The sequence below is a fragment of the Andrographis paniculata genome, unplaced genomic scaffold (assembly GCF_009805555.1).
Source record: "Andrographis paniculata isolate CXL003 unplaced genomic scaffold, ASM980555v1 Contig69END, whole genome shotgun sequence".
Classification (NCBI taxonomy): Eukaryota; Viridiplantae; Streptophyta; class Magnoliopsida; order Lamiales; family Acanthaceae; genus Andrographis; species Andrographis paniculata.
In genome coordinates, this window is record NW_026137605.1 from 1423452 (window position 1) to 1436023 (window position 12572).

Here is a 12572-nt window from a genome sequence, read left to right on the forward strand (position 1 = left end):
AAAATCATTTGATAAAATTTATCGATTTATGGATTATTAGTGAATATGGAACTTTGTTATTAGCTAGTGCAAATTCTTATCCTTTATTGTACAATCTTTACTAACAAACGAAGGCTTCTCTTTGCATTTAATTTCATTTATTTGTATACAAGATCCGAGATGCACGTAGTTGAGACAAGCAACGACTTTTTTGTTGGATGTTTTGTCTGTGTTTTGAGAATATGATCATTGTCTAAAAAGCCACAAAATTAGTTACATTAAAACATTGAGGATATCAAATATATTCCCTTGTCACGATGATGTCTGAAGTAACTTGAAACACACTCATTAATTACTTAATCCAATTCTTGAAAAGAACAAAATTATTTCCACATGGTAAGTTGTCGCTATACGCCTAACCTCATCAATGTTTATCGATCTATCCTCTATGTTATCACTCTCCAAATAATTAAACATGTGTTGAAGAAGTAAATGTGTGAGTTCCCTTTGAATTATTATGAAAGATTTGACGAACAAGCTTATGATTCTGCTTGTGCATCTTCAGGCTGTTTGGATCAACCTTCTGCTCTGGATACTGTTAAGACTCATATTCAAGCTTCCAGTTCGACTCTTATGGTGGAGAACGGGGATCAATGGCCTTTGGAACAAAATGGTGAACTGAAGCAGGGGAAAGACTTTTGGACCTATTTGATTTCCTAAATGAAAAGAAAAATGCTCAGATGGCAGTCACTCAAAATGACAAAGGCAAAGGAATTGCTCTGGAAGCTGATGATCTATGAAATGTATTGATTGGGAAAAAAAACAATCTGATCAACCAATTGTGCCAAGAAGTTCCCCATCTTATAAAAATTCTCAGTCCCTTCTCTAGTTCGACTGTGTCGGCAAAAGCATCATATCTTCTTTCATTTTGCGAAGGAGGCTTTGGATTTTTTTCGAATCGCAATAATCTTCTGGGGCTGAAGCTTCGGCAGAGGAGGTAACAGACTCGGATTCGGATTCGGATTCGGATTATTTGGGAGATTTCCCCGGTGCTTCATGATAGCTCGCCTTCCCCGACTCCTGTTGAGAGATTATTGAATATTGTCCCACATTGCTAAATGTCTGGAACTCTCCTACTATATAAGGGTGAAGGGCCACTCTACCTATTACCAGTTGGTTTTAGATTGAAAGCCCAGATCAAAATCATGGGTTTGAATCCTATATGGATTTACTCTTGATCAATCGGTGGTTTGACGTCGTTGATTGTAATTCTTTTTTATGGTATATAAATTTTACTTAAAAAAAACATCTAATATGTATAATTTTATTTAAATTCCTGTAAAATTAATAATCATTTTACAAAATATCATGAGGAGACTTTCCTTTTCTCTGTCTGTCTCACATTCATTATATTTTGTCTCACATTCATTATATTTGCATGCATCAAATGTTAGACTAAGTCACTATAACTACATCACTAATAGGAGTGGGATTATATTTTTTGGGATTTGAATTGAAAATATTAGATTTGAATGTTATATTTAAATAATATTTGATATGATATTTTATTAAAAAAAATTATATATTTTGAAAAATGTCAAATTTAAATAGTAAAAAGTTGACAATTGTAATATTCATTTTTTGTAATGATGTAAATTTTACTACGTATAAGAATAAAAAAAATAATATTTTAGATTTACTGTTTTAATTGAAAATTACAATGTATATTTATAGAATATAATAATATTACTAAAATATTATGAAAATAGAATTTACAATACCAACGGATATAATTATAAAAATATGATTTACAATACAAACAAATGCCTTTATAATAATAATAATAAAATCATATGATAAAGTTTATCAATTTATCACTAAAAATACCTATATGACTAGCTAGTGCAAATTCTTATTCTTTTTTTGTACAATCTTTGCTAATAAATGAGGACTTCTCTTTGCATTTTATTTCATTTATTTGTATATGAGATCGGAGATGAGCGGCACAGTTGAGACAAGCAACGGCTTTTTATTGTGTTTTGAGAATAGGATCACTGTCTTATTCGCCGTAAAGTTGGTTTAATTATGACATTGAGGATATCGAATTTATTCCCTTGTCATAACGACGTCTGAATTATTCTCCGACATTATTGCACATAACATGAAATACACTTATTAATTACTTTCTATAAATTTTGAAATGAACAAAATATTTTCCACATGATAAGCTATCGTTATGCGCCTTAATCTAATCAGACTTTATTAATCTATCCATCTATTTTATCACCCTCCTACTAAACATGTGTTGAAGAAGTAAACTTTTTGAATTTCCTTTTGAATTATTGTGAGAAATTGATGAACAAACCTATGATCCAATTGGTAAAAGTCCATAAAAGTACATCGAGTATACTGCATAAGATCTTGAAAGAATAATGAGGAAGAATTGGAAAGCACACAGTGTAGATAGCTCTAATATATGTAATTTTGTTTCAATTTTTGTAAAAAATAATAATATTTGCATTATTAAATGTTAGACTAAGTTACTAAACTATATCAATGTGTGTGTATTTCTTGGGATTATTAATTGAGAATATTTGGTTTGGGACTAATATTTAAATAATAATTAATGTGATATTTTATTAGAAAAAAATATAATTTTTGAAAAAAGTCGACTCTAAATAGTAAAAAGTGGAATAATATACATTTTTTAAAAATGAAAGTAAATCTTACTACGTATTACAAGAATAAGAGTAAGAAAAAAATATTTTAGGTGTAATGTTTTAACTAAAAATTATAATGTATGTTGATAGAATATAATAATATTACTAAAATATATTGGGTGTGTTTGTTTTGTAAGATCGTTGAAGAAAGAATTTTTTTTATGTGAAATATGTAGAATTGCGTAGAAAATATAAAAATAGTGAATATAGGGCTAGTGTATATATATCATTTACAATACAATACAAAGAAATATGATTGCCAATTGGTAAGTGAAGGATACTTTTTAATTTGAATTATGAAAATCCAAACCAAGTAATTCCACATTTTATGTATTTATGTTATCTTATTTGCATTTTTATTTCAAGCATGTTTGTTTCTATATTTACGTGAAAATATATATTTTGAAACACAATATATGCTCTATTAGATAGAAATTAATTTGACCAAATCAACAAATTCTCTTTCTACAAATCTATAGAAATATTAATGATGTCTATAATAAGTTATAAAATACATACACAAAAATGTCTCTAATTATCGTATCGAAGTTATGATTCAATGAAAACTTTATATTGTTCAAATATAGTTCAAAACATATATTATTGTTCAAACATAGTTCAATAAATTTCTTATATAATTCAACGAATTATTTCATTAATTCTTATATACAGTTGTATATATTTCTTCTTCACAGCTACGAAAACCCTAATTCTACCCTTTCGATCCACTCACTCCCAATTTCATCCCCAATTCCAAACCCTAACCAATTAGCGCCATGAATCCCGCAGCCGCAGAAAGAGCTGAGCAGCCGGCGGTGGTTGCCGACAACCAACAGGTCGGCGTTGCGAATCCTCCTCCTGCCCCAGCGAGGGCCGGCCGGCAGCCCAACGGAATTCCAGATCCGCCGGCGGAACCCTCCTGTCGGAATCCTACCCATTAGACAACCATTTTTTAGAGCATCGAAATCTCGCTGATCTATCCCTCCACCGGAACCCTCCTGTCGGAATCCTACCCATTAGAGCCAATCTGAGCTTCTCCGGCGTGGATCTGGGAGCCGACGGGGTGAGATCCATGAAGCAGGATATAGATGGAGGGAGGTTGAATCTTGGGGTGTGGATTAAGACAGAGGGTAAGTTTCGGAACTGGAAATGGAGGGTTGGATCGATTGCCATGGATGGGTACTGCCGTGGCCTGAGCTTCGAGTTTACTTCCGGCGACGATCACGGAATGTTTTTGAATCCTTATTTACTCTGCAATACTTATATATCTCCGAAATGAACATTTTTTGTACTTGTAATTTGTATTTGTATTATGTATTCGAATTATCTAAAATTTATCAATTTATCACTTATTAGTGAATATTGAACTATGTTACTAGCTAGTGCAAATTCTTACCCTTCTTCGTACAATCTTTGCTAATATACAAAGGTTTCGGTATGCATTTAATTCAATTTATTTGTATCCGAGATCTCAGATACGCGCAATTGAGACAAGCAACAACTTTTTTGTTGAATATTTTGTCAATGTTTTGAGAATATAATCATTGTCTTATTTTCCGTAAAGTTAGATCTATTACAACATCGATGATATTGAAATTTATTACCTTGTTACGCTGATGTCTGAATTATTTCTCGACTTTATTGGATATCTGAATTATTCCCCGACTTTAAGAGATTCAAAATAAGAGATTCATTTTAGAAGAGATTCAAAATTTCATTGAATCAATTATTTATCTACAATACAAATTCTCTTCGTGCAAAAATAAGAAAAATGTTAAAAACACACAAAAATGTCTTTATATATCGAAGTTATGATTTAATGAAAATTTTATATTGTTAAAATATAGTTCAAAAATATATTATTATTGTTCAAACATAGTTTAATAAATTTCTTATACTCCCTTTCTTCCAAATTCAAAATACTATTTGTACTATTTTCGATTATCACTTAAAAAGTTATTCTTCTTTTTTATTTTTTTATTTTTATTTTTTTAAATAATCATATACTATACCAAGGTTAATCTATTCTAGAAACCCGAAAAGTTCCTTTGATTTACTATGAAGAGAGTATAATTTAACGAATCATTTCATGAATTCTTATATACAGTTCCATATATTTCTTCTTAATTCACAGCTATGAAAGCCTTAACTCTACCCATTGTATTCCTCCTTTCTGACGTCATCAATGGCAGACGCCGTCCATCCCACGTGTAATCTCCTCCCCCTCATCACTTTCCTTTATAACCCCCGTCAGTTTCCCCCTCTTCTCACTCTACCCTCTCGATCCCCTCACTCCCAATTTCATCCCCAATTTCAAAACCCTAACCTAGCGCCATGAATCCCGCAGCCGCAGAAAGAGCTGAGCAGCCGGCGGTGGTTGCCGACAACGAACAAGTCGGCGCTGCGAATCCTCCTCCTGCTCGAGCGAGGGTCGGCCGGCAGCCCAACAGAATCCCAGATCCGGCGGCGGAGCCTCTCCGTCTCAACAATCCGCCGGCGCCGGTTTACGCCGACGGGATGGACCGCCGTCGGCCCTGGTGGACGGTCTTCATCGAGGGACCGAACGTGTGGTTTTACCGGTCGTTTGTTGTCGGAATCCTCTTCTTCTGTCTGATCTCGTCCATCGCAGTCACCTGCTGGATGATCCTCCACCCCGCATTCCCTCAATTTCACGTTGCCAACGCCGCGTTGGACGCCGTCAAATTCTCCGGCACGCGGGCGACGGGGATCTGCCGCGTCACTGTTTTTGTGGACAACATCAGTCCCCGTCAGACAACCATTTTTGAGAGCATCGAAATCTCGCTGATCTATCCCTCCACCGGAACCCTCCTGTCGGAATCGTACACGTTTCCGTTTGCTCAGGGGGGCATCAATCGGACCGCCATTAGAGCCAACCTGAGCTTCTCCGGCGTGGATCTGGGAGCCGACGGGATGAGATCCATGAAGCAGGATATAGATCGAGGGAGCTTGACTCTTGGGGTCTGGATTAAGGCAGAACTTAAGTTTCGGAACTGGAAATGGAGGGTTGGATCGATTGCCATGGATGGGTACTGCGGAGGCCTGAGCTTTGAATTTACTTCCGGCGACGATCACGGGATGTTTTTGAATCCTTATTTACTCTGCAACACTTATATATCTCGGAAATGAACATTTTTTGCATTTGTAGTTGTAATTGTATTATGTATTAAAATTATCTAAAATTTATAAGTTTATCGTCTGCTAATATGTGACAGCTTCTCTTAGCAATTAATTCTATTTATTGTATCCGAGATCCGAGATACTTGAATATTTTGTTGCAATTTGAGAATTATATGATCATTGTGTTATTCGCCGCAAAGTTAAATTCATTAAAACATTGTGGATATCGAATTTATTCTCTTGTTACAATGATCTTTGAATTATTCCCCAACTTCATTGCATGTAATATGAAACACGCTTATTAATTACTTTCTACAATTTTTGCAAAGAATAATTTTATTTTTTTTTCCACGTGGTAAGCTATCGCTATGCGCCTAATCTCATCAGCCTTTATTAATCTATCCACCTATGTTATTACCCCAAACTAAATATGTTGAAGAAGTAAATGTTTGAATTTCCTTTTGAATTATTGTGAGAGATTTGATGAATAGGCCTATCATCCAAATTGCAAACGTCGACAAAAGTTCATCGAGTATACTCTAGAAGATCTTGAAAGAATAATGGAGGAGAACTAGAAAACAAAGACCGTAGATAACTCTAATATGTGTAGTTTTGTTTCAATTTCTGTAAAAATTAGTACTCCCTCCGTCCCATAACTAAATATTCATTTGCTTTTTGCATGTAGTTTTAAAAATATTAGTATTATATTTGAATGTAGTAAGAATAACGTTTAAATGACTAAAATAACCTTATTAGGATGTGTAATGTTAGATAGATAGTAAGAATATTTGTAATGTTAGATAGATAGTACAGTTATTAAAAACAATGACTAAAATAACGTTTAAATGACTAAAATAACAAGTTATAAAGATATTTGTGATGTTAGATAGATAGTACAGTTATTAAATGACTAGAATGTAGTAAGAATAACGTTTAAAGGACTAAAATAACAAGTTGTAAAGATATTTGTAATGTTAGATAGATAGTACATTTATTAAAAAAAAATGAATACTTTGTTATATGACAGACTAAAATGGAAAAATAGATACTTTATTATCGGACGGATGGAGTATTCAATTTACCAAATATCATGAGGATGCTAACATTCTTTATATTTGCTTACATTAAATCAAATGTTAGATTAATTAAGTCACTAATCTACATCACCGATAGCAACGGGTGTGTATTTCTTGGGGGTTTGGATTGAGAATATTAGTTTTGAGTATAGTATTTAAGCAATATTTTATAAAAAAAATTATATTTTTTTGAAAAACGTCGAATCTAAATAGTACAAAGTGAAATAATATTCATTCTTATATTTTAAATGAAAGTAAATCTTAATACATATTACGAGAATAAGTAATAAATATTTTAGGCGTACTGTTTTAATTGAAAATTACAACGTATATTCATAGAATGTAATAATATTACTAAAATATTATGAAAATATGATTTATATACAAACAAATATAGTATATCATTTGCTATGTGAAGCATATATTTTAAATCATATAATATAATAATATTTCTACAATATTATGAAAATATGATTTACATACAAACAAATATAATACTCCCTCCATCCCTTAACAATCTATCCATTTTCTTCATTTTCGTTCGTCCCATAACCAATAATCCATTTTATCTTTTTAGTAAATGTACTATCTACCTAACATTACATATACTCTTCCAATTTAAAATATATTACACGTCATTACTTTTATATCATACATAAGGGCAATTTAGTCTTTTTACCTTTACTTCTACAATATTCCAATACAATACTAATATTTTTAAAACTCCGTGCAAAAAGTAAATGAATATATAGATATGAGACGGAGGGAGTATCACTTGGTACGTGAAGCATATTTTTAAATTTGAATAATGAAAATTCAAATTTTGTTAGATGATATGAATGACTTCGAACTCGAGACCTAACATCTGAACATACGCATAATCTATTTATTTATGTACAAATGGAGTCATAAAAAAGATTTAATTTAGGGTGTGTTTGTTTGGGGGATTGGATTGGATTTACAAATCAAACATTTATTTTTCATTTTTTATATTATACTAAAAATCAATTTTACATTTAAAACATCACATCAACACCTATTTATATCACATCATATAACTATTCAAATTCAAAATTTTTACAATTAATGTTTTTAATATAAAATAAATTTGTAATATAATATAAAAATTTAATTGTTTAAATAGATATGTTTAAAGAAAAAAAATATGAATATAAATATGTGAACAAACCCACAAAACAACACTAATATATTTATATTATATCTTATTTGTATTTTTATTCCAAGCATGTTCGTTTTTAGTCTCACACAACTTTTTATTATCTAGAATCTATATTTCCCCGAATATATATATATATATATATATTCAGTCAAGATTGAAAAGAAACAAATATAATGTCTCCAAATAATTTCATATTAAATATAACTAAAGCAATTTTATTACCTTGTAGAAAAAATCTATTTGATTATTTGTTGCCACACACACATATATATATATATGATCTTTGCATTTTAATTTTTGTGCTGACAAAGTTAAATCATGGAATTTGAATAAATCGGTTAAACGAATAACACATATTTCACAGCGTATGTTAATACACTATATAATATTTTTGACAGCATATGATAAAATTTTATGTTAAAAAATATACTTCCTCATCTGTCATATAACAAACTATCAATTTTTTCATTTTGGTCCGTCCCATAACAAAGTATTAATTTTCTTTTTTAGTAATTGTACTGCCTACCTAACATTACAAATACCCCTACAACTTACAATATATTACACAAATGATATTACATTTATATCACACCATACTAATAAGGTTATTTTTTTCATTTCTATATTATTCCTACTATATATCAATATAATACCAATATATCTTAAACTATGTGCAAAAAGCAAATTGATACTTATTTAAGAGACGGAGGGAGTATTATTGATTTAAGTGAAGTGTATGTATATATGTTCAAAACAAAACAATATACTCCCTCCGTCCCGGAACAAGGGTGGCGTTTGCTTTTTCCACGTAGATTTTTTAATATTAGTATTATAATGGATTCTAGTAAAAAAGACGAAAATACCCCTATTACTAATGTGTAATATAAAAGTAATGACATTTGTGTAATATAGTCTAAGTTGGAAGGGTATTTATTATGTTAGGTACGCAGTACAATTACTAAATTAGGAAATGATAACCTTGTTTTGGGACGGACGAAAATGAAAAATGACAACCTTTCAATGGGACGGAGGGAGTATAAATTCTACAGCAAATACTTTTATATAATATTCCCTCCGTCCCACATTGGATGTCTGAATCACTGTAAATACGAGAATTATGATTAGTATAATTAGTAGATAATTAAGAATATATTAGTGAAAATAATTATCCTATAACATAAATAATTATAGATTAAAATTAAGATAACTAATTAGTTTAATTAAAATAAAAAAAATAAATTAAAAAAATTAAAATGAGATTAAAGTGTATAATCATTTTTCAGAAAAGAGGAAAATGACATGGGACATGGGACGGATAGAAATAACAATGTGGATATAGTAGATGAGACGGAGGGAGTACATCGTTTTGTTGTTTAATATTTATACATATACTATCCACTTGTTGATTTTTGAAATGATTTTTAATTATATATATATAACTTGCTATAAATAAAATGATTAAATGTACACTTTATAAAATTTGATATTTTTTTTTATTTCATTTTATTAATTATAGTCATGCTATAAAATAATTTGCATTTAGAAGAGATTCAAGATTTCATTGAATCGAATTATTTATCTAAAATACAAACTCTCTTCCTACAAATACAATAGAAATGTTAACGACTTAACAAAACACATACACAAAAATGTCTTTATAAAACGAAATTACGATTCAACGAAAATATAATATTGTTAAAATATAGTTGAAAAATATATTTATTATTGTTCAAACATAGTTCAATAAATTTCTTACATAATTCAACGAATCATTTCATTAATTCACAGCTACGAAAGCCCTAACTCTACCCATTGTTTTCCTCCCTTCTGACGTCATCAATGGCAGACGCCATCTATCCCACGTGTACTCTCCTCCCCCTCGTCACTCTCCTTTATAACCCCCGCCCCTCAGTTCCCCCTCTTGTCACTCTACCCTTCTCGATCACCTCACTCCCAATTTCATCCCCAATTTCAAACCCTAACCAAGCGCCATGAATCCCGCAGCCGCAGAAAGAGCGGAGCAGCCGGTGGTGGTTGCCGACAACCAACAAGTCGGCGCTGCGAATCCTCCTCCTGCTCGAGCGAGGGTCGGCCGGCAGCCCAACGGAATCCCAGATCCGGCGACGGAGCCTCTCCGTCTCAACAATCCGCCGGCGCCGGTTTACGCCGACGGGATGGACCGCCGTCGGCCATGGTGGACGGTCTTCATCGAGGGACCGAACGTGTGGTTTTACTGGTCGTTTGTTGTCTGAATCCTCTTCTTCTGTCTGATCTTGTCCATCGCAGTCACCTGCTGGATGATCCTCCACCCCGCATTCCCTCAATTTCACGTCGCCAACGCCGCGTTTGACGCCGTCAAATTCTCCGGCACACGGGCGACGGGGATCTGCCGCGTCACTATTTTTGTGGACAACATCAGTCCCTGTCAGACGACCATTTTTGAGAGCATCGAAATCTCGCTGATCTATCCCTCCACCGGAACCCTCCTGTCGGAATCGTACAAGTTTCCGTTTGCTCAGGCGGGCATCAATCGGACCGCCATTAGAGCTAACCTGAGCTTCTCCGGCGTGGATCTGGGAGCCAACGGGATGAGATCCATGAAGCAGGATATAGATCTAGGGAGCTTGACTCTTGGGGTGTGGATTAGGGCAGAGGTTAAGTTTCGGAATTGGAGATGGAGGGTTGGATGGATTGCCATGGATGGGTACTGCGGTGGCCTGAGCTTCGAGTTTACTTCCGGCGACCATCACGGGATGTTTTTGAATCCTTATTTACTCTGCAACACTTATATATCTAGGAAATGAATATTTTTGGTACTTGTATTTGTAATTGAATTATGGATTCAAATTATCTAAAATTTATCAATTTATCACTTATTAATGAATATTGAACTATGTTACTAGCTAGTGCAGATTCTTACCCTTCTTTGTACAATCTTTGCTAATATATAAGGCTTTTCTTTGCATGTAATTATATTTATTTTTATCCGAGATCTGAGATACGTGCATAGACAAGCAACAACTTTTTGTTGAATGTTTTGTCGTGTTTTGAGAACATGATCATTGTCTTATTCGCCCCGCAAAGTTAGATCTATTAAAACATTGAGGATATTAAATTCATTCCCTTGCAAAGAACAAAATATTTTTCACGGAGTAAGCTATCGCTATAAGCCTAATCTCATCAGCCTTTATTAATCTATCCACTTATGTTATCACCCTCGAACTAAACATGTCTTGAAGAAGTAAATGTTTGAATTTCCTTTCGAACTATTATAAGAGATTTGATGAATAGGCCTATGATCCAAATTTGCAAGAGTCTATTTCCCAAAAGCTGTTTTTAGGTAGTTTTGTTCCATTTTTTGTAAAAAGTAATAATCAATTTACCAAATATTATGAGGTTCACATTCTTTATATTTTCGTACATCAAAATGTTAGACTAAGGGTATGTTTCTTTTGATGCATTCGAGAAAAATTTCGTTTAGATTTGGTATTAAAATACTATATAATGAGATATTTTGTAAGACCAAAAAATATATTTTTTTAAAAAATGCAGAATCCAAATAATAAAAACTTTATGGTTTGAGTAAAAGAAATAAACCCAGAGTCACTACCCTAAGTCACTAAACTACATCACTTATAGCAATGGCTGTGTATTTCTTGGGGTTTGAATTAAGAATATTAGTTTTGAGTTTAGTATCTAAAAAATGTTTAATGTGATATTTTATAAAAATATATGTATATTAAAAATGTCAAATTTAAATAGTAGAAAGTGGAATAGTATTCATTTATATTTTTCAAATGAAAATAAATCTTACTACATATTACAGGAATAAGTATGAAATATTTTAGGTGCACTGTGCTAATTGGAAATTAAAATGTATGTTCATAAAATATAATAATATTACTAAAATATTATGAAAATATGATTTGCATACAAATAAATATAATATCGAATTACAATGTATATTCATAGAATATAATAATATTCTTGGAGTTTGAATTAAGAATATTAGTTTTGATTTTAGCATTTAAATAATGTTTAATGTGATATTCTATAAAAATATATATATATATATATTTTTTAAAAAACTTCAAATCTAAACAGTAAAAAGTGGAATAGTATTCATTTTTATTTTTAAATGAAAATAAATCTTATTACATATTGCAGGAATAAGTAAGAAAAATTTTAGGTACACTGTACTAATTGGAAATTAAAATGTATGTTCATATAATATAATAATATTACTAAAATATTATGAAAATATGATTTACATACAAAATAATATAATATCGAATTACAATGTATGTTCATAGAATATAATAATATTACTAAAATATTATGGAAATATGATTTACATACAAACAAATATAATACCATTTGGGTATGTGAAGCATTGAATAATGAAAATCCAAACTAATTATGTGTATTTGTTTGTGGGTTTGGATTTTTTAATAGTAAATATTTGAATTTGAAAAATAT